This window comes from Camponotus vicinus, unplaced genomic scaffold (assembly GCF_025532165.1).
Source record: "Camponotus vicinus isolate PSW18456_S1 unplaced genomic scaffold, iyCamVici1.0 SCAF_4, whole genome shotgun sequence".
NCBI lineage: Eukaryota > Metazoa > Arthropoda > Insecta > Hymenoptera > Formicidae > Camponotus > Camponotus vicinus.
Window position 1 is genome coordinate 3796510 of NW_028141976.1, and position 23496 is coordinate 3820005.

Consider the following 23496-nt stretch of genomic DNA (forward strand, 5'->3'; position numbering starts at 1 on the left):
TCTATAAATAAAGTTTTAGTAATTTGACTTCAAACGGCGAAGAAAAGCAATTTCAGGATTTCACCCTTCAATTGACGTCTAAAACGTTAACGAGATACGAATGTAACAGTTCCACGAAGAAAGGACATCCAGCGCGACTTTACCATCCTTCGTACGACGCGCGAAATGTTCTCCACGGAAAATTTCAATTACTCGCTATGGTGATGTAATGGAAATCAGCCAGAGTGTAATTTCGCGAAAATCGCGCGATTACTTCCGCCTCTCAAGATACGCGACTTTACGAGGCAACCGCGAATCGAAAAGCGTCTGATAAAGACACCGCTCTTTCGCACAATCAAAATGCTAATCGCTTCGAGAGCAAGAGGTGTAAGTCCATAGAAATTGGATGTAAGAGACTTAATATCGCTTGGCGACGCGGATCGCTAAAGAGTATTATGGGGGATTACTGGAGTAAAGTGACACCCTTGGCCTGGGGGCTGCGGTGACGCGCCGCGCGCAGTCTTAACAAAACACCGGGGGTTGGCAGAGCCTTCCGTAAATATTGTTACTGCCACCCCGCCGGCAATTTTGCCGGCCATATGTCAAGCCACCGATGTGCTTTTTAGCGTATTCGCTCACGCACGTTAGACACTCTTGAGCAGCGAGAAATACGTGCGACTTGAGAAGATCAAGTTTTCGAAAGACACTCTGCTTATCAAGAAAGAATAAAAGAATGAAATCAACTAAGAATATTTATTCTGAAAATATAAATAAGTTTCGTTAATCTCCTTTAATGTGTCGTCACACTCGCATAAATCAGATATTTTTAACAAATAGATACTATAAACTATTTGGATTTGATTAGAAGTTAGTAGACATTTCAATATTTCGAAAAAATTCATACACATTTTTAAGATAAAAAAATATTTTTCTTTTTATATACATAATATCAATAAATATTATTTGTATATTATATTGTAAAATGTTGCCATTTTTTTCACAAGGAAATCAGGAATAACTGGCAGATACGTTTGATGTCCGTTATGGTAATGTATAAAGCGGAGTATAAAGCAATAAGTACGGGGGTCAGCGAGGGGTGAATCGTAAATTAGAAAGCAGAGGTAGAGAGAGGGAGCAGGGAGACGAGTCTCGAATTAGCATCGCTTTCAAGTCGCTTTCTAATCTCGGTAACTGGACAAATTGGCACTGAATGATCAGTAACGAACGGACGGAAGGCTCAAGTGGGTTTGCGGCTGTACGAAGGATGTCTCGAGAAATGGGGGGACGCTGGGCGTCGCGTTGCGTCACGTCGTCTCGTGTCGCTGTACTATGGTGTATCGCGCGACCGACACGTGGCACGGATTACGCACATGTTACACGGCCAATTTCGGACGTCCGGCTAACGTGCATGTTGGAAGGGATCCCTAATTGACAAATTAAATCCTTTACGTGACGACTTAACGCATTTCCAACTACAAGATGTCGTGCAAGGCCATATGGAATAATTCAAGATAAGAATAGAGTTATTTTATTCATCAGAACTATTATGAACCGTGTCTTAGATGTAAAAGAAAATTAAGGAGAAATTTTAAATTTATTTTGATTTTAAAAGTGCATAGATTTAATTTGACTTATTGATACTGATTAAATATTTTTTAAATTATATGCTACACTTCTTTTTTTAAACTAATTCAAGAGATCTGTAAGAAACTGAAATTTTCGCGAAATGGGACATAAACGAATTGTCGACGACTGCAATCGACAGCTGCGATGGATTTCACGTTGCCGAATCACGTTGCCATCGAAATAGAAGGGCGGTTTCCTCGTCATCCGTGGTAAATACGCGCATGGCTCACCGTAAACATAAATGCCCCGTATATACGTATCCAGTAGCCACGATTTATTACCCGTGAATCGAGCCGGAGGGGGCGGTTTACAATGGGCTAGCAAATTGCGGCCCGTTTATACCGATGGAGACGTTATAGCGAGTTTGGCGATGCGGACGAACAAGTGTGAAATCAGGTGCATCCATAATGCAAAGGGGTGGGCGCGAGGTTCACCCCCGGTGCTCACGCTCCCGCGTTGTAACCTTCCCCCGTTCAACCCGCCCCTACGTTCGTCTGTATCCCCCTAGCGCGCGCTGCAAATCAATTAGACACGCGGCGAAACGTTAGGTTTATTGTCAATGTATCGAAAAACAGAACGCCCCGTCGCCAACCCTCCGGAAATATCGCGGATTTCGCAATGACGCGCGCGTGGGTGGGTAGCGTGATGAAACGCGAAATCCACTCGTGGTCGATTTTTCCGAGTGTTTACGAATTAATCGACAACGGTTCTCGTCGACTTTTAGGGGAGAGAGAATGGCTTTTATTCTTGAAACAAAAAATGACATTGAACTCTTATGAGAATTAAATCGACGAAAGAGAATAATTTCATATGAAGAGAAAAAGAGAGAAAGAGAGAGAGAGAGCGAGAAATTCTCTAATTAAATTAATCAATTAAAAAAACTTATTTATATTACATAGAATAAATAAATAATCAGCTCTTGAATTGAGATATACATCATCATGTGCCATATTAAATACACACACAATAAGCATTATTAATTTCTAATATCCATGCAATATGTTATAAATTTAATGTTATATTTAATTGTGGAAATATTTAGTAATTTTTAATAGGTTTTGTAGTTAATTATATGTATATATATTATTGTGTTCTCTATGTTTATATGTCTTAATATGTACATGTATGTGTGTGTGTGTGTGTGTGTGTGTGTGTGTGTGTGTGTGTGTGTGTGTGTGTGTATGTTTGTGTTAATGACACAAGAAAGAAAAAATCATATTTATGACTATATATATCTCTATATTTTATAAATAGCGGATTAACAAATCAACTGATAATGAATTGATTTCAGAGATGTCCTATTATGCTGTAATTGTACTTTTCATATCATCTTAAATGTAGCCGATTCACAGTTCGATACTCAACTTTAGGCGTGGTACTGAACAAAGTGCAAAGTGGTGCAAATCGTTGGGGATGGCCTTAACTTGGTAAGAATTAAAGCGAACGGCTCGAGGGGGTAGATAAGGGTCGTAGCCTCCAACGATTATACTAATAGTCGGGGCGTAGATAAGCTAACGGGAGAGGTGCAGAGAACAGTCAAGACTACTAATTGTTTTACAAAAGAAACTTCGTTCAGATGATTCCCTTTTCCCCTTCCATTTACGTTTTAATCTATGTATATTCTAAAAATACATTAAGATCGATAATTAGGAAATATTAACCGTATCTGCGTATTTGCGACGATAAACAAAAAAAACAAACGCCAAAGTGAGATTAACATACATTTCGTAATTAATCTTTTTCGGGAAATATAAAATCTACGTTTATCGACAACAGATTATATATATTTAATCAATTATTTTGTCTGATTAATTCTTATATTCTTGATTTTATTAACACCGTTGTTAAATTTTCTCTTTTAAAGCATTCTTTATTTATTTAATTGATCATATTTTGATTATAAATGAAATGGTTAAATTATCAAAATATAATTTATTTAAATATTATATTTTAAAACAACAAAGAGATATTATCATTATTGTTATAAATAATTTTTATTAATAATTTTATTAATAATTGTTATTAATAATTTTTTTAGATGGATATTACTGAAATTGTTGGAGAAAATTCAACTTCCTGATAGATGGTTAATTAAAGTAGATTACTTTTTTGAACCGATTGAGATAAATTTATATTTTTGCAGGGTTTTTTACATTTCCAAAAATATTCTGCATATTTGTAGCTCAGACAAAACGGCAACAAAAAATCCTATGTATCTTGAAACCGAGCAGGTATGATGGCGTATCGTCGATGCGGAAGGAAAGCCTGAGGCATAAGAGCGAACAATGGCCTCTTTCTTGGCAGGTTGATCCTGCTTGAGTAATGTTGAAATCTGGGGCGTTCCTGGGAAAGACCACCTGACCTCCTCGTCCTTCCATCACTGCGGCTGGACCCTCGTAAACGAGTCACGCTTAGTTATAGCAAAGATCGAAGGCGCCACTAATGACGCTGTTATGATAATGATTATTAAGTCGATGTATGAATAATGCTTGTTATCCAAAAATCTCTAATAATAATACGCGCAATGCTAAATATGTAACATCTTTAAACATTAAGATTTAAGCATGAACGATTCAGGATAGCTATCATTTTTACATAAAAAATGTAAAAATAAAATATTAATTTTTTTAATAATTAGAGATTTGGCTCAAGTAATCAAAAAATTAAAAAGAAAATGGCATAAGAGCCAACGCGCGATAGTTGGAGCGCATTAATTCTTTTATTTATAAAATTTATTATCTTTTTCTCTTTTGAAATAAAATTGCACTACACGTGCTAGTAAGAATCTAATCAAGTTCTTAAAAATAAAAATAAAAATTTTTCTATAAAAAGGAAACTGATCACCAATATCGTTTTAAAAATAATGCATATGATCTAATGTACTATTTTTCTTTTAGAATCGGGGAGATCATATCATGCTTTAGTAAGAAAACTCCGTCAAGATGACTTACATGGTTACATCGATTCTGAGAAATTGCAGGCGTTACATCAGCGCGAGCTACTCATGAATATCATCGCGCTTGGCAAATTTTTCTGCACCGGAAGTGAAATTAAACCGATAGTCACATTTGCGAATGCGATGCCGCATTGCGCTATTCTCATAAGAGGAATGAAAAAAGGAATACAGCGAAAAATGGAAAACCATAGAATCCACGGTTTCTTCTCGCTATCCCCTCGTGTCCCCATTCGAAAGTCAGGAATATCGGAATTTTGCGTGGCAAGCGTGCGAATGTGTCCCGGGGATCCCAGAAAAAGTCGTTCTAGGATGGACACGCGGCCGGGTAATGGAAGATGTGATAATTTAGTATGCACGGTCGGAGTTTATTTGAATTTTATTGGCGGACTCGCTGTCACGTGGGTCATGTGGCCGTAGGAGAGTGGCGGCGGCGATGCCACAGGGGGTTCCTTTTTCGCTTTATCGGATCGGGGACGAGACGACGCTCCTCCCGTTTTCCCGAGGGGACACTTCCGTCCGACCAATATCGCTCCTCTTCCTCCGTCGCTCAGGCCTTCTCGCTTCCGACCCGTTTCTACCCCCGTTCAACCATCTAACCATCTCCTCCCCCTTTCCTCTTTATCCACCTTCCCCTCAATCCTCTCTCTCTCTCTTTCCATCTTTTACTCTCTCTCCCGGGGCGCTTCCAATATCTTTCTAAGTTCTCGGAGCCGGCCATGAATAAACTATTCCCCGACTTTGAATATCTGAGCGTTTTGCGCGGAAATGGGACCTGCTATCGAGGGACCGACCACAGAAAGGACGAGGATGAGCGATATCGATTGATCGACATCGTTCATGGAAGGAGAAAACGCCGTTGCCGAAAGTGCGACCCTTCAATTTTTGGAAAACGGTTATTTTTAAGAGAAAGAAGGGAGACGCGGGACAACGCTGCTGTTCGCTTCAACCTTTAATAGCTCGAATTCTCCGACAACTAAAAGATTAGTAACTCTTTTCAATTATATTCGCTAATTTTGTAGCAATGCACTTCTCATATTTAATTTAATTTTTAAACAGAAGATGTTTATGTTTATGTATTAATTCACATGTATTTTCAGAATGTATGTCCTGATTATGTGCAAAATTGCATCGTGATACGATCCCTGAAGATCCCATGGATGAGAGATTCAGAAAACGTTGGGTTCATTAACGTATTACAAAGTGTGTTGTTTATGATCCGCGTCAGTCATCAGGCGAACGGTGTCGTTAATACCCTGCGGGATCCTTTATTCTTGATCTCGATAGCGGGGCGATTAATTTTTCGTGCCGTCGAGGATGATGAAATCAAGCAGTCAGCATAATGAGTAGCGTTGTCTGCCGCGCAATTCATCGGGTGTCGCGGGAGTAAGGGACGCGGGGGTGGTGGTGGAGAACGGGGTTATTAATATTCAGAACGAGAAGCGGGAGTCGAGAGCAGTGCCGAGTGACAAATACCTAGCGCCCTGTCCCAACCCCGGCACAGCTCAACTCTGTAATTAACGCTAATCTCCAGGCCGTTTCTGCGACACCGCACCACCCACTTCGTCTTCTCTCCTGTCTCTCTGTACTTACGGGATAGAGGGTGGCTTTAAGCAGGAGCTCACCAGTCGATTCTCAGACAATGGCGCTACAATGCTCTCCTCCTGAAAACTAAGTTCACAGTTTTGTGTTTTTCGTTTATTTATATTTTATTATAAGAGGATATGCTCCTTTGTTAAAAAATTAATTATATTTTTCAGTAATATAATTGCTTATATATATGTCGTCATTTTGCAAATATGTTATATAATATTTATTAAAAAGTATATTTATCTTTAACGATTTTATGAAATAATACTTAACATCATGAAATATCTTGTATTATTACATTTACGTTGACGATAAAAATACTGGCTAAAGTATAAGGAATATTGGATACTACTTTTAGACTGGCTAGAAAAATTTGCATACTACATATAGATCTCGCATTGTGCGAAAGAAAAGTCAGGAAAACTAACTCTATTGTTTGCGCATTCCTTTTTCCAGTAAAACGGAAAAAAGAATGCCGCATGGGCGCGGCATCTCGTCGCGGTTCCTGAATATTTTTGCGGACATTACCGTTCCGCCTGTTCATTCGTCATGTGCGGTGTACGTATTTAAATTTACAAAACTGTATACTGTATTATACTAACTGCATATTTGAACGTACATAAATTCCTTTCGCGGAGCTCATAGAACTTTGGGAAAAATTTTTCTCATGCATATGCCTTATAAGTTACAACCAAAATAACAAGAAAAATCTATTAATATTTTTAATATTACAAAATATATGTATCTATTAATATTTTTAATATTACAAAATATATGTTGTATCACACATATAATAGTTTTTAATTGTTATTGTTTAAGATAAAATAAAATTAAAAACATTTTAAGATTCCATAAATACTTCAAACACCAAAGGAAAAAGAGATCTGATAAGCTTATTTAATTTTACAGATCTCCAAACGTTTTCTCAAAGCCGTGTATCACGCACAACGGGCGAAATTTGATTGAAGTGCGGAAGTAGTTAATTAAAGATACACACATTCAAGGACATAAGATCCCCAAACGAGCTAGTGTATCTCTTATCACGAGAGATTACTTTGGACAGTATACAACAATTTACGTGAAGGGATGAGTGCGGGAGAACGGACGCGCGTGCCCAGGTACTTCTAGCTGTCGCAAGCTGCTCTAATCGAGTCCCCCAAGTGTCCTGAAACCGCTGGTGTTTCTTCCGTCGAGCGATGAGAGAGTAAGAGAGAAAAACGTAGCCAGGGGTGGGATATGAGAGAGAGAAAAGACGGCCAATCCAATTCCGTGCTCAAACCCGACTGTCGTGATGGTGGAGGGTGGCGAAAAAACGCAGCCACCAGCCGGGGCGCAAGACGAGCGGTAGGTCTCCGAGCTTTTTTGCGTTTAATCAAGGATATTCGCGGTCGGCTGGCTCGCTATTTCAGCCCGCCGAGTGTTAACCGAGGCGCGCAACCACCACTGAGTATCATACCGCAGGAAGTGGATGAAGGAATCTTCGTCCTTTGACCTCCCAGAGACCTCACAGAGACGGCTCCTGCCTCGCAATCATCCGTAACAGTCCTCCTTGTAAATTACAACGTCCATGACGTTTTCGCTTACTGTGTTATATTTTTCAGCTTCTTGCGACACTCAACTAACCCAGCATTCGGTATTATGGACATATAGAAGGCCGTGAAAAAATAAACCGATTATAAAATAAAAAATGAGAGAAAGACAGAAAAATTGCGTTATCTTTATCAAATACTATTTCATGATTTAAATGATTTAAATGAAATAATGTTTTATGTCCATTTTTCTAATTAGCAATTATCGAAAGGGATATAAATATAATGGATCATAAATATAATGAATATTATGTTTCAATAACACATTACATCATCGGTGCTAATGAACCAATAATGAATCGAAGCCGGATTAATCCTGATCAATTAGATAAAGAGCTTGCTGTGGGATGTCTAGAAATCATTCGATTCCTAGAATTCAATAAAATCGGTTAGAGACGCGATAGCCCTTTCGCTATCATCAAGATAATCTAGATGTGATGTAGTAGGAGACGACAGCTCTAATTTCGTCCTTAAGTATCAAGTATTTTCGCTGTCACTCTCGTAAATTACTTCATTCTGACGACGCGTTGATCGTCGAAAACACCCTCTGAATTTCGAGTGGGTCACTCGATAGGGGTTACTGACATCCTTTCTACAAGGAAGTATGGCCTTCCATAATCGCGGTGACTGTGCAATAGCATCACATCAATATTAAAAATGTATGTGTACATATTTGTTACATTGAAAATATTATAATTAGACTGGACACATTTATACAAGTAATATTTTACTATATAATGCACTATATTTAATTTAAAATATGTTATCCATACTAGAGAATTAAATATTATATTAATTATATAAAGCAAGCTTTATTAAATAAACTTTTAAATGAACTTTAAACAGAAATAAAAAAGTAGCAATAATATTGAGTTTCGAGAAGTATATCAATAACTCTTAGATTATGGTGCAAACAGCGGAAGAGTTGCTCCTTCAGGATTAAAGCCGTGATAATCATGAATGACGCTGGTCGAAACAATGCGCCCGGCATTCGTTGTCACGACAGGGCGTGAGTTTCGTCTACGGGTTGGGGGTGAAGAGCGGAGGCGATGTCAGAGTACGGTGATGTATGGCTAAAGCGAGCTCGGGAAATACCACGTGCCCCGCCACCTAGCATACAGCAGCCCCGTAAGGATTAGGGTGGCGACCTACTATATTCTGCAACGCAGCGTTTCGTGATGCAATTGGATTCCTTCGGCAGTCAGCACCCTTCCTTTCACGCACCCTCAGATCCATCGTCACCGACCATCGCTTTAACTACAGGATCATTGCTCTCATATTTATGGAATTTTTTCTATTTCTATTTAGAGCACTTTCTATGGAAAAATCTAATTGATTTGGAGAGTCAATGTAATACACAGTTTTAACGACATAATAGTATAATCGGATATTACGTATAAATAATACTAAGCTTAATAAGTTTATATAAGCAATCTAATATTTCAATAGTTTAAGTAGATTATATTTGTAGAAAAGCCTAATAATGTTTCTTGTGCGAAATATATCAAATCTTACTAAGCATCATCATTTTTAAGTATTCATTTTAAATACTATATACGTAGCCAAATTCATTTTTCAGATATTTTTATAAAACTACTACACATATTTTAATGATAGGAAAAATAGAAAACATTAATGAGTAAACGATGATAATGGTACGTAATTGTTTGCATTTTAGACTAATAAATATTTAAATGTTTCTTCGACTTTCAACGAAGGCAAATTAAGAAAGTTACATAAGCAGATTTTACAATTCCAGGGTTAAAAGAAAACAATCAAATTCCGTTAGTAACTCCTATTTAAATTTTTTCGTATTTATCTCTCTATGCTGCAATTCTGCATTAAATTTGTTTGCTTACAACAATATACATGTGCATTTTTGTGACAGACTCGATCATTCGAATATAAATAAAATACACAGCATGCATTTTTCTATATCACAATGAGTCCTGTTGTAAATCGAGACGAAAAAATCTTTGCCGCTATGTACATTTAATATTAAAACGTTAAATTATATGATGTAAAATATTTTACGAATGCGATTCTGTTTCTTTTTCTCAAAATCTTTTTCTCAAATATTTTTCTTATTAAATCACTTGAAGATCAATTCCAAATCAACTAGTCTTAGAATTAAGGAGATTTTAATCATATTTATAATGATATTTAGACATTGTTCTCTCTTTTTTAATGAACAAAAAATTCTAACAATCATATCCACATGCACAAGAAGACGCACAATCATGAATTCAAGTTGCTCAATTTTTTCTGTTGATTTTTCATAAAATTATGTAAAATTATTATCGAGCTATATTTAAGATTTATTAATGAAATGTCGCATGAATTGTATGCATGTAGAGGTGCGAGAAGTGAGATAGGTCGTGACTATCACGCGCGTGATAGCGCAGGTACACAGCTAATGCGCTCAGTCACGTGAACGAAGACGTACGATTACGTGCTACATGGACGCTGATTTATTAAAATTAAATAAAAGATTTTTAATTCATTAATGATATATAATTTTATATTCCTTCCGGAATATAAAAATTTGTCTCAAAATAATAATATTAAATTAATTTACATAAATATTTTTCTCTTCATCAAATCATATTCTTCAAATAAATGAAAAATGCAATAAATGAAGAAAAATGAAAAAAACTTTTTATATGCGATTATTCGTTTCATCAAAATTAATTAATTTAAAATGCAAAGCACAAAAAATATTTTGTCTGAATTTATATTATAAAATGTTGAATATATTTTTTGAATCGGTAAAATTATCATATAGTATTTGATTGTTTTCTTGACATATTATTATTATAAAACACGCAGTCATCTTGTTGTCATATGCGCGGCGCGACTCGAGTGATACGAAACGTTCCAGATATTGTTGAATTAATTTGAAACGCGCTTGCGACAAGTATTGAAAAATAATGTGTTTTTAATAAACTTTCTATAAACGACGCGATGACAGATTTTCATCAAAGTACCTTTATTTATTTATTTATTATTTATTACGATTTATTTATCATTTTAAATAAAAATTGAATAAAAATAAAAATTATCGATTTTATGATCCTTATGAGCAATATATAATAATTATTGTCCCAATGACGCGCTAGGAATCAAATATATTTCGATACTTCAAATCCTTCGCCAAATCAAATGTAATTTGCTATTCGAATTGAGGATGGGTAATAAAATTCCAGCATAGAATAAATAACATAACGGAAGATCTTGTAATAATGTATCTATTTAATTATATATCGCAATTAATAATTAAGAGAATTAATAAATTAATAATTCAAGAAACATAATGTATTTTGCATATTTATATTTTACAATATAAAATATTTCGGCAAAATTATATAAAATATGTCAAATATTTATTTCGACAAGAATTAATAATAACACGATGTTCGGCCTTGGGGACGTATAGCGAGCTATTGTTTACCTACTACAGCTTTGTTGTCATTCGTGTGGCGACATTCCAACAATAAAGTAGTAGCGACAGGTACTCCGTATATTGTCAAATTTTTTTTTGAAAACGCGATAAAAATCGCGAAATTTTGTTTCATGATTAACGATTAATTAATCTTTGATAAACGATACGTCACTGAGTAATAAAGATTTTTATTGAAGTGCATATTTTCCGCGATCATTTATTATTTCAAATAAGATTCGAAGTATATTTATTATAGTTTATTATATTAAGTATAGAGTTTTATTATATATACATAATAAAAATAAAAATTATACATTATCATTTTGTTGTGATTCTTATAACAATAATTATTTCAAACAATGTTTAAAATCAAATATATTTTGTGATGCTTTTTAAATTTTCCGTTGATTTGAAGTGTAATTTGTCATTCGAATTGAAAACACATAATAAATACAAATTGCAAGATCGAATAAAAGTAATTAAATTAAACACATTAAAATAATGAAAAGTAATGTATCAATCGTTTAATTAATTTAAAGTTTAAAAATATATTACAAATTGCTGTATTGCGTTAAATATATCACGACAACAATAAATTTGCATAGTGTTTAGCATTCATTACTTATGTATTGTTATTTATTGTGGGATTTAAAAGCTGTAGGATAGAAAGCTGTTGTATAACAATTGATAAATTTAATTATTTTCGAATATAATAATCCGCGAATATTTATCATTAATCTTTAATTGTACATTTATTCACTTCACAAAGAGCAGAATGAGATATAAATAAAATTTCTCATTTTTTAAATCAAATACGTCACAAATTATAATATATTACAAAATATATATTAAAAAAAAATTATATAATAATCTTTCTAAAACGGGTGCACTTTAATGTTGGGAGAAGGGATTAATATCTGGAAGATCCTTCTCTCTAAAGTACTCCAAAACACAATATTATCGCGACACACAAATAATTCAGTGAGTGTATTTCTTGCATTGAGTGAATATTAGTGCATGAGTGTATTACAGTTTGTTGCATCTTCGCATAACATTTCGATTTCGCATTAATGCCTGAAAGAATTTGAAAATGTCATACAAAGTATCGTGTGTACGTTTTTATCGTGAATTTGGGTGTGTCGCACAAAGCCGTGCGTAATAAGCAATATAAACTTTCGCGAGTAAAGTATATGAACTTATCAAGAGAATGATAACGTGTGAATCAACGAATCGTAATGGCAATTTGAAAGAAGGAAAAGGCTTGTCAGATACCGGTGAAACAACTCTGAAGTGAGTTTTATTATTTATATATTAATTATTGTATAATTAATATATGCGTATGCGCATTAATTCAAGATTTTTTTGAGAGCTTTAAATAAGAGAATATTAACAATTTTAAAAGAGAGAAATATATATTTTTATGCAGATTCTGTAAAATTTTCTATTTAAAAAAATTATATATATGTATATATATATATATGATAAAAATTATATATATGTATATATCTCCTAAGATTACATGCAATTTGTGTATATACGTCAATTATGTACGCAATAATTGACATATATACACAAATTGCATGTAATCTTAGGAGATTCTTTTATTTATTTTAATATGTATATATATATATATATATATATATATATATATATATATATATATAAAGTATTATTTGATACTTGATAAATTAATACATTTAGTCTAACAAGAAGAATAAGGAAAAAAAATATTTAATTTTTTAATCGCAAATATATTTTATATTATATATAGAATATATAATATTTATATTTTGCTTAGTAAAATATTTAGCAAAATATGCACGTACAATATTTAGTAAAAATTATTAAAAATGTCATACAAAATAAAATATATTTTATATTATATATAGAATATATAATATTTATATTTTGCTTAGTAAAATATTTAGCAAAATATGCACGTACAATATTTAGTAAAAATTATTAAAAATGTCATACAAAATAAAATGTTTATTTATCTTGTTAAAAATAATTGATTCATTTCTGATATTATTTTTAATTATGAAAAATTAAGTCTATTAAAGATTATTTTATGCTTTTCCCTCTCTTTATTTACAATAACTTTTACGTATACATGCGTATATAAATGTATTCCAATAATAATATATTGATGTGCATGATATATATATATATATATATATATATATATATATATATATATATACATACTATAGTAGAAAAAGATTATACACGCAGTTATCAAAATATACAATTAAATCTATAGACGGAAAATACGTATTTATAACTTATAATTTATAATTTAAATGTGTACCAAGTAATCATACCATAAAATAAAAAAATTGATTGGATTATATAATGCTAGGTAGTTTCTAAAATGGATGCAGATGGTGGTACTTAACAAGGCTTGCTACGTTTGTTCCACGCATGGACAAAATGAATATTGTTGGTTATTTTTATATATATTATGTGGATATTTAAAAAAATACATATACTTCAGACAAAGGAAATATATAGATCCAATGAGAATATGGGAGTCTGATTATAAACTCCATTATATTATATCATTTATTGATAATACTGAACTATGTTCTTACCAACAGCGCGACTTAGAGGCATTCTACAAAGAGAAGATTGAGAATCTCCATGGAATCGCTTTTACTAGCACTTGTCAATTTTTTAATTAATTTTTAATTATAAATATTAATAGTTATACGTTTTGTAAAATTTATATAGTTATAAAGGAATCTTTAATATATTCAAAAAGAGAGAGAGAGAGAGAGAAAGAGAGAAAGAGAGAAATGAAGAATTCGTCAACGTAGCAAAAAAATTATTCATTATTAATTATAAACAAGTGTATTTTATTTTTTTACTATTGTTGAATTGTAAAGCTATGTGCGGTCTCCTGTAGGCATAATGAGATAACTAATTATCATGGCGGAAAAGAGGCACAATAGACTATAATATTCATAATTATACATAATTTGGAGAATCGACATATAATATTTTTAAGAATCGACAATTAATTTATAACTTAAAATACTTTTACAATTTAATATAATTGCAATTACATATTTTTAAAAAGATAAGATAAATATTTAAGATTTGTTTTATACACTAACTTTCTTTTTTATATTCTCTCTCAACATCGTGTAGTGCAATTATAATATTAAATTATTTTAATTTCTAAAAAAGTTATAAATTTAAATTATATCAATCTAAATCTTATATACAAAGAATTATCGCATAGAATTATCGATTTTCAAGTGCTTTGTATATTCTATTATAATTTTTGTACAGTTTCGAACAGTTTCTTCTTTTATGTTATAAATAATCATTAGTAAAGTTTTTATAATTAGCAGAGATAATAGAGATAATAAAATTTTCATGATTTCATAGTCACTTGATTAAATTATTGTCATATTTTTAACGTATTTTTTTGAAGTGTTGTACGATTTTTGAAACCGTAGTTTATTATATTATAATTTTCTTATAGTACGAACAATATTCTCTTTCATTTTACAAAGAGATTTAATTACTAGTAGCGTTAAATAATTTTTTATGATTTTATGGTCGCTCAGAAGAGGGGGTGTTGAAGATATATTATTACATTTTTAACGTATGATTAATTAACTTTCTTAATAATATAATTATATGTAACGAAATGACAAATCTGAAGAAAAGAGAAAAAAATCTGGAAAAGCATTGTGCAACGTACGGAACACACATACACATATGCGATAAGTAATTTTATTATTTATCATATTTATATATTATTTTTAAAATAAACATTGTTTGTTCTTTTTTCAGTCTTGATAGTGATTCATTTTGAATTATGATATTGAAACTCTTTCTTAAAAAAGAAAATTTTGTAAATGTTTTATTTATATAATAATCTTGACATATGTTAAAATTGATTATTTATTAAACAATTATGATTATTTTATTAAACAATTATGATTATTTATTAAACAATATGACTATATGTAATATTATGTGTGCAATGTGTATGTGTGCAATAATGTCATGTGTGCAATCGTACTTTCGTATCTTTATTTTTTTTGTGTATGCAATAATACATGTAGGCAATCGGGATGTAGGCAATCGGGAATGTTGGCAAAAGAAGCTGTCGGCAAAATGTTGTACGCAAACGAAGCAGCTGGCAATCGGGAATGCAGGCAACTGAAGCCCTCCCTAGATATTATACAAGATATTATACAAAGAAAAAAAATTATTAACTTGACTAAATACGCTTATTTCGTTTATTATCGTTTCTTTTATCTGACAGTTAAATCGCAAAGTCGAGATTAATATAAAGATTCGTGATACATCAATCGTATATAATAAATTAATCAATAATTTAAAATACTTCTCTAAATTAATTTAATATTTCGCGTATATGTATGCTATAATATATAAAATATTTTTGCAACAAATTAATAATAATACCGCGCCCGATCTTTGCAACATATATATATAGCGCATTAATATTTACGTGCTTTGGTTCTGTTATCATTAGCGCAATGAATTCGTACAAAATAGTGATGGGAGCTTCATCAAATTTCTTTTTCAAACGCGATTAATTTGATAAGTACATTAAGAAATAATTTGATATGATTAATACTTAATTTCATATATGCTAAATAATGCGTAAAATTACGTCGCGATGATAGATCTCGAAATGTATATTACAATTGTGTACAATTTAATCAAGAATTAAAGTGATAGGAATCTAATAATAAGATAATAAATAATCGTTTTGTTGCGAGCTTTATGGGCAATAATTATTATTTTAATGATATTTAGACTCAAATGTATTTCATCCATGTTACTTTATCATTCTACTTGACAATCTAAATATAATTTGGATTATGAGAGAACTCAATAAAACAATTGAATTATATATGCAAATAATTAGTATTACGAAAGGCTCCGTCATGATTTGATTAATAAATAATCAATTTTAATTAATAAATTAAAATAGTTCTATAATTTAATTCCGTTCGTGTGTATATATATATACTTTATAGTATATAAAATATTTCGGCAATGAATTATCAATAACATTATGTTCGACTTTGACGACATAAACAATAGCGTGCTATTGTTTGTATGTTATGGTTTTGCTATTATTTGCTCGGTGACACGCGAGCAGTAAAGTAATGATGCGAAATGCTATGTCAATTAATTGTTTAATAAATAATTGATTAATTAATCTATAAATTAAAAAACTCCTGCAATTTAATATTCTCATGTATAACAGTATATGTTATAGTCCGTAAAATATTTCGGCAACGAATTATCGTTAACATGGTGTTCGACTTTGGCAATATTAAAATATAAACAGTAGCGCGCTATACGTTACGGCTTTGTCATCATTCGCACGGTGACTCTCGAATAATAAAGTAGTGGTGAGAAACACATCGTATATTGTAATTCTTTTACTAAACACGATTACGATTAGTATCGAAACATAATTTACTATAAATATTAATAAAAATTAATTAATTAAAAGTTAATTAACGACATGAAATTGTATCGCAACGATAAATCTTTATCGGATCGTAAACATTTATTACTGGGAGTAAAAATTGAAACAGGGGATACATAAAAGGGGATTAATCCTTGTTAATTAAACAATATATAATTTAATCGATTAAATGATAGGAATCCAAAATATTAAATAATCATTTCGATTGTTGCGATCTTTACGAACAAAATAATTTTTATTTTAATACTTAGAGTCACAAATGTATTTCATCCGTGTTACTTTATCGTTCTACTTGACAATCTAAATATCATTAGGATTGTGAGAGAACACAAAGTAAAACAATCGAATTATAGATGCAAATAATTAGCATAACGAAAGGCTCCGTGATAAATTGTTTAATAAATAATCAGTTTTAATTAATAAATTAGAATACTTCATTAATTTAATATTATGCGTTAATGTATATTTTATAATATATAAAAGATTTATAATATATATTTAGCAACGAATTATCGATAACACGGCGTTCGACTTTGGCAATATTAAAATATAAACAGTAGCGCGCTATACGTTACGGCTTTGTCATCATTCGCACGGTGACTCTCGAATAATAAAGTAGTGATGAGAAACACATCGTATATTGTAATTCTTTTACTAAACACGATTACGATTAGTATCGAAACATAATTTGCTATAAATATTAATAAAAATTAATTAATTAAAAGTTAATTAACGACATGAAATTGTATCGCAACGATAAATCTTTATCGGATCGTAAACATTTATTACTGCGAATAAAAATTGAAACAGGGGATACATAAAAGGGGATTAATCCTTGTTAATTAAACAATATATAATTTAATCGATTAAATGATAGGAATCCAAAATATTAAATAATCATTTCGATTGTTGCGATCTTTACGAACAAAATAATTTTTATTTTAATACTTAGAGTCACAAATGTATTTCATCCGTGTTACTTTATCGTTCTACTTGACAATCTAAATATCATTAGGATTATGAGAGAACACAAAGTAAAACAATCGAATTATAGATGCAAATAATTAGCATAACGAAAGGCTCCGTGATAAATTGTTTAATAAATAATCAGTTTTAATTAATAAATTAGAATACTTCATTAATTTAATATTCTGCGTTAATGTATATTTTATAATATATAAAAGATTTATAATATATATTTAGCAACGAATTATCGATAACACGGCGTTCGACTTTGGCAATATTAAAATATAAACAGTAGCGCGCTATACGTTACGGCTTTGTCATCATTCGCACGGTGACTCTCAAATAATAAAGTAGTGGTGAGAAACACATCGTATATTGTAATTCTTTTACTAAACACGATTACGATTAGTATCGAAACATAATTTACTATAAATATTAATAAAAATTAATTAATTAAAAGTTAATTAACGACATGAAATTGTATCGCAACGATAAATCTTTATCGAATCGCAATCATTCATTACCGCGATTAAAAATTGAAACATGGAATACATAAAAGAGAATATGAGAATTAATTATGCTATGATCTTTCAATCTTTGCTGCTTATTATAATATTTCTTTAACAATATTAGAATTAAACATATTTCGACCAATGCTTTCAATTTTCTCAATCCTTGTTAATTAAACACACAATTTAATCGAGAATCGATTAAATTATAGAAATCCAACATATTAAATAATCACTTCGATCGTTGCGATTTTTACGGACAATAATTATTATTTTAATATTTAGAGTCACAAATATATTTCGTCCGTGTTACTTTATCGTTCTACTTGATAATCTATATATAATTTGGATTGTGAGAGAACACGGAGTAAAACAATCGAATTATAGATGCAAATAATTAGCATAACGAAAGGCTCCGTGATAAATTGTTTAATAAATAATCAATTTTAATGAATAAATTAAAATATTTCATTAATTTAATATTCTGCGTTAATGTATATTTTATAATGTATAAAATATTTCAGCAAGGAATTAACGATAACACGGCGTTTGACTTTGGCAATATAAAATATAAACAGTAGCGCGCTATACGTTACCGCTTTGTCATCATTCGCACGGTGACTCTCGAGTAATAAAGTAGTGGTAAGAAACGCTTCGTATATTGTAATTTTTTTACTAAACACGATTACGATTAGTATTGAAACATAATTTGCTATAAATATAAATAAAAATTAATAAATTAAAAATTAATTAACGACATGAAATTGTATCGCAATGATAAATCTATATCGAATCGCAATCATTAATTACTGGGAATAAAAATTGAAATAGGGGATACATAAAAGGTGATAAAAGAATTAATTTTGTTATGATCTTTCAATTATTGATGCTCATTATAATAATTTCCTTAATGATACTTATTAGAATTAAATAAATTTTGACCAATGCTTTAAATTTTCTTAATCGGCAATTATTCATAGAAAATTTCAACGATGAATTATAACAATAACATAGTATAAATCGATCTCGGCGATATAAACAGTACCGCGATAATGTTTCCGACTTACGATCATTCGCTCAGTGGCTCTTGAGCAGTGAAGTAGTGATGTGAGACGTTTCATATATTATCAAATTCTATCTCTAAACACAATTGCAAGTGCAACAAGAAACTTTTCGTGAATGAGTGTAAGTGCAACGAAGAATTCAAATGAGTGCAACGAGGATTGAAGTGCCGACGAGGAAAAAGCGAAAAAAGCAAAAGAAAAAAGGAGGTTTTGGAAGTGGATGGATCAATAAGATATGATCTAAGTCATTAATATAAATTATTTATCACATTCATTATTTATTATATTGTTGCGTCCCCGCGTCCCGTCCCGCTGAATGTATTCGTCACCCGTTGGATTCTTTCGAAGAAGATCGTTTCCGCGCGCGTTGTCAAGATATTGTTATAAACAACGACTCTCAGAGAGTCTGAGCCCAGCTGTCAAACTATGCGAACGCGCGTCTATCCGTGATCCGTTTTACGATTATTCTGAATTCTTGTATGTTACTCGTGGTTTATTAAAGTTCTTGTGTACCTTATATATAAACCGCGTTATTATTTACTGCGCGATCGTCAGCGTGTGCCGATCGATTGTGTCGCGCGTGTTCGATATATATCGTTCCGCGGACGCAACAATATATAAATTATTTATCAATAGTATATAAATAGTATTTAAAATATATTTCTCGTTTGGTTTTATTTCTTTAATTGTGATTCAATAGTAATTTTAAATTGTAACGCAGAAAAAATAGAAAAAAATAGAAATTTTTTGATTTATCATATTTTTAAAAGTTTATATCTAAGAAATATAAATTATTTTGTAATTACGATTTATAACATTAAAATATATCTATTTAAAAATAAAAATTAATTGCGCGCAATAATTAGTTTTAAAATCAATTATTTTGAACATTGTTTTATATAATAGATTTTCTCTTATCTTTTATATTTTTATTTATCGTTTATATTTGCAAATTAAAATTCAAATAGTATATTACAAAATAAATTATATATTATATTATATATAAAATTATATATGATATAACCCTCCCATGGGGTACACCTTGTCGCGGTGGGAGGGCTTAGTACTTGGATGGTGCCTTGAGGTTTATCTTAAATTTTTCTATTTATGATAAATCTTAAGGTGCCTGAATGGGAAGCTAAGTACCCTTTCGCGTCATCGGTGCCGTCAACGTGCCGCGGACGGCAAGCGCTTCGTCAACGCGTCGCGTTTTCGCGTTGTAGTAGGTATTCTCGCGTCGTCGCGTTTTCGCGGAACTTTTGGACTTTTTCATATAAAAATCCCAATTTCATTTATTGTCACGAGTCTCTACTTCCGATGCCAATTAACTGGGATGTTTCACCGAGTTTGCACACGTTGCTATGCAACGTACACTCGCGCCTTGTGCATCGCGGCACTTGGTGATGCCGGCCGCGCAGAACGTATGTCCAGTACAAAATGTACATGGGCGCGCGGGTTCGAGCTTCGCGCTCGATCGGCTTAGTGATGGTCACGCTCTACTTCGTCAAGTGATTCGGCCCGAATTGTCTAGGACTCGATCGATTGTTCGGAATGGTCGTTAATGAGTCCCTTCTCTTTGCTCGTCTACAGCCACACGCCCAGCGTGTGTTAACCCTGTCGAGGAGTCGAGTGGATTCCCCTAGGCACGATTTTCGCTCGGTAAAAGGGGTTGCCTCCCCATTTTCTAAATTGCTGAATGTTAGCATTTAAAAAATGTGGGTATCCTCTTCTTTTACCGTCTACCAGCCTTGTGTACTGCGCTAGTGATATAGCATCCGTGCGGGTCACCTGAAATCGTGCTTAGCGGGTCCAGGTTCGATACGAGATAGGATAATTATGCGCGAAAAAGAGCTGGTGAACTTCATTTTCCTCTATTTCCGTCAATCGTTTCGTCTTCTTTCCGGTTTGGGCCTAGTCCTTGCTCGTTGTATCGTTGCATTCCCGACCTGTTGACTCGAAGTTGAATCTCGTAAGTGAAATGGGATTTTCGCTCGTACCGAAACCGGGAGTGCCGTTCAAAGTATATACATATTAAGTATATACATCGCGCGATCAAATATAAAATTTTTAATCGCATCGAAATAGTGCGGACACCATTAAGTATCGCGCGTAAAATAGCGAAAATAGCGATATAAAAATATCGCTCGTGAGTGCGGGAGTGCCGTTGAAAGTATCGCGCGTTAACAACATCAGAGAAGGAGGAGGCCTGGGAGAAACATCAGGCACCGGTAAAGCAATTCTATGGTAAATAAATTATCGCTTATATATAATTTATTAATTGCGTACGCGAGATTTAAAGTAAGTAATTAATCGCGTAATTTAACTTTTTATTTACATGACTTAAACAAGAGAAAAAGTGAGAAATTTTTACATGAAAACTGTAATCTAAAAGTTTTTACTTTCGAATAGCTTTTAATAGAATTATTAAATCATTAAACTTATTAAAAAGAATTATAATTTATTAATAGAATTATAATTATAAACTTATTAATAGAAATATTAAATTATTAGTTAAATCTTTAGTAGAATCTTTTTCAAAATTTATAAAATTGTTTATCTGCTTATTGTTATATGAGTCGGATATAAAATTAAATGCATATAATAATAATTTTTTGAAATGTTAATTTTTTGACCGTGACTACAATTGGAATCTTCTTTGTATGTTACAGATCAATGAACTATTGTGAGAGGAGGAGGAGGCCTGGGAGAGGCATCTTGCATCGGCGGAGCAACCTGATGGTGAGTATCTATTATTTGTATATCAATTGTTCAATATATCAATTGTATAAATTGTTATAAACGAACAATAATCCGATCTTATTATTTAAATGAATTAAAGAAAAAATTAGAGAGAGAATGATTTTTATAAAAATTATATAAAAGTTTTTATTTAAAAACAGTTTCAAAATTTATAAAATTTTTCCAGACGTGTTTATCTCTGCTTATTATTTTACACATCGGATATAAAATTCCTTACAATAAAATTTTTTTTAAATATTGATTGCATTTTGAGCATTATTATAAATGAATTTTATATTTGTATGTTATAGACAACGTAGCTTCGATAACTCCGCTGTTGCGCATCAGTGCCGGTGAGTGAGAAAAACTTTTATTTAACTTTAAGGTAACGGATTTGTAGAGATTGTAGATGTAGATGTAGATATAGATTGTAGATTGTAGAATGTAGATTGTAGATAAATCCGTTGCCTTAAAATGGATGAGCTAGGATAGATTAAATTAAATAACTTTTAATAAGTTCTTTCGAGATGCTTTGCATCTATTGCAAAAATATATTGAAGTATTAATTAGAAAAAGAAGATCAAGAAAAGTTTTTTTATAAAGATGTTGTCTAATTTATTAAATAAAAAACACGCATTAATAATTCTATCAATTTTATCAATTTCTGATGCTACTTTATTTTTATACGCGCATTTAACTTATTCTAATTTCTTAGCTCATCCATCGTAGAATTTGTTTGTAGAATTTGTAGAATTTGTTTCATTAGTTTTAAACTTTACTTTAACTTAATATAAAGCCAAATGATTAATTCATTAAATAACTTGTAACATGATAATAAATAACTTACCATATAGCCGTGTTAGCAATTTCATATAATATATAGAAATTTGTTATTGAAATTTTTTGGCTTTATTTTAGTCAAAATAAAGTTATATTTAAATATACGAACGATCGTAAAATCGAACGATCGTTACGATGAGCGTGAAACATTTACGCTGTTACGGTAATTAACCGGCAAAAGAAGGAGTTTTTATCTTCTTTTTCGATCTCTGATTAGAGATCGAGCGAGAAAGTGGTCAGGATCAACGAAAGGTAGGGTCAACTGGCCTGAAGAAAAGCTCGCACGCGGTTAGGGAATGTAATTAGGGTATTGATTAAAATATATATGATTAGAGATAGGTTCCCCAAATCTCGAATAATTTTCGTTAATCAGGAAGTAGGGTTGTTAGGATTCATAGGGTTGTTAAGATCATAGGGTTGTTAGGACTTATAAGGTTGTTAAGATCATTATTTCTTTCAATTCTTTTAATATTCCAATAATCCTAGGTATAAATTAAAATTATTTTAATTAAATTGAATTTATTTTTAAAAATGTTGTAAAAATAAATATAACATGTTAAAAATAAAAATAAAAATGTTTTAAAAATAAAATTATTTAAATTTTCAAAATTTTCAGGAATATTAAAGAAATTGCATAATTATTAATGTTTAAGAAATATCTTAACATGTTATATTTTATTTTAAAAATATATTAAAAATATATGTGTATTA

At 31.5% G+C, this 23496-nt stretch overlaps 1 long non-coding RNA gene across 1 annotated transcript; it reads left to right on the top strand.

Moving 5' to 3' along the window:
* Positions 1–21387: 21387 nt before the first annotated feature.
* Positions 21388–22317, top strand: LOC145970247 (uncharacterized). Its single transcript, XR_014438360.1, has 3 exons — positions 21388–21450; positions 21876–21945; positions 22257–22317. It is a non-coding gene; the product is annotated as an uncharacterized LOC145970247 (long non-coding RNA).
* The last annotated feature ends 1179 nt before the right edge of the window (positions 22318–23496 follow it).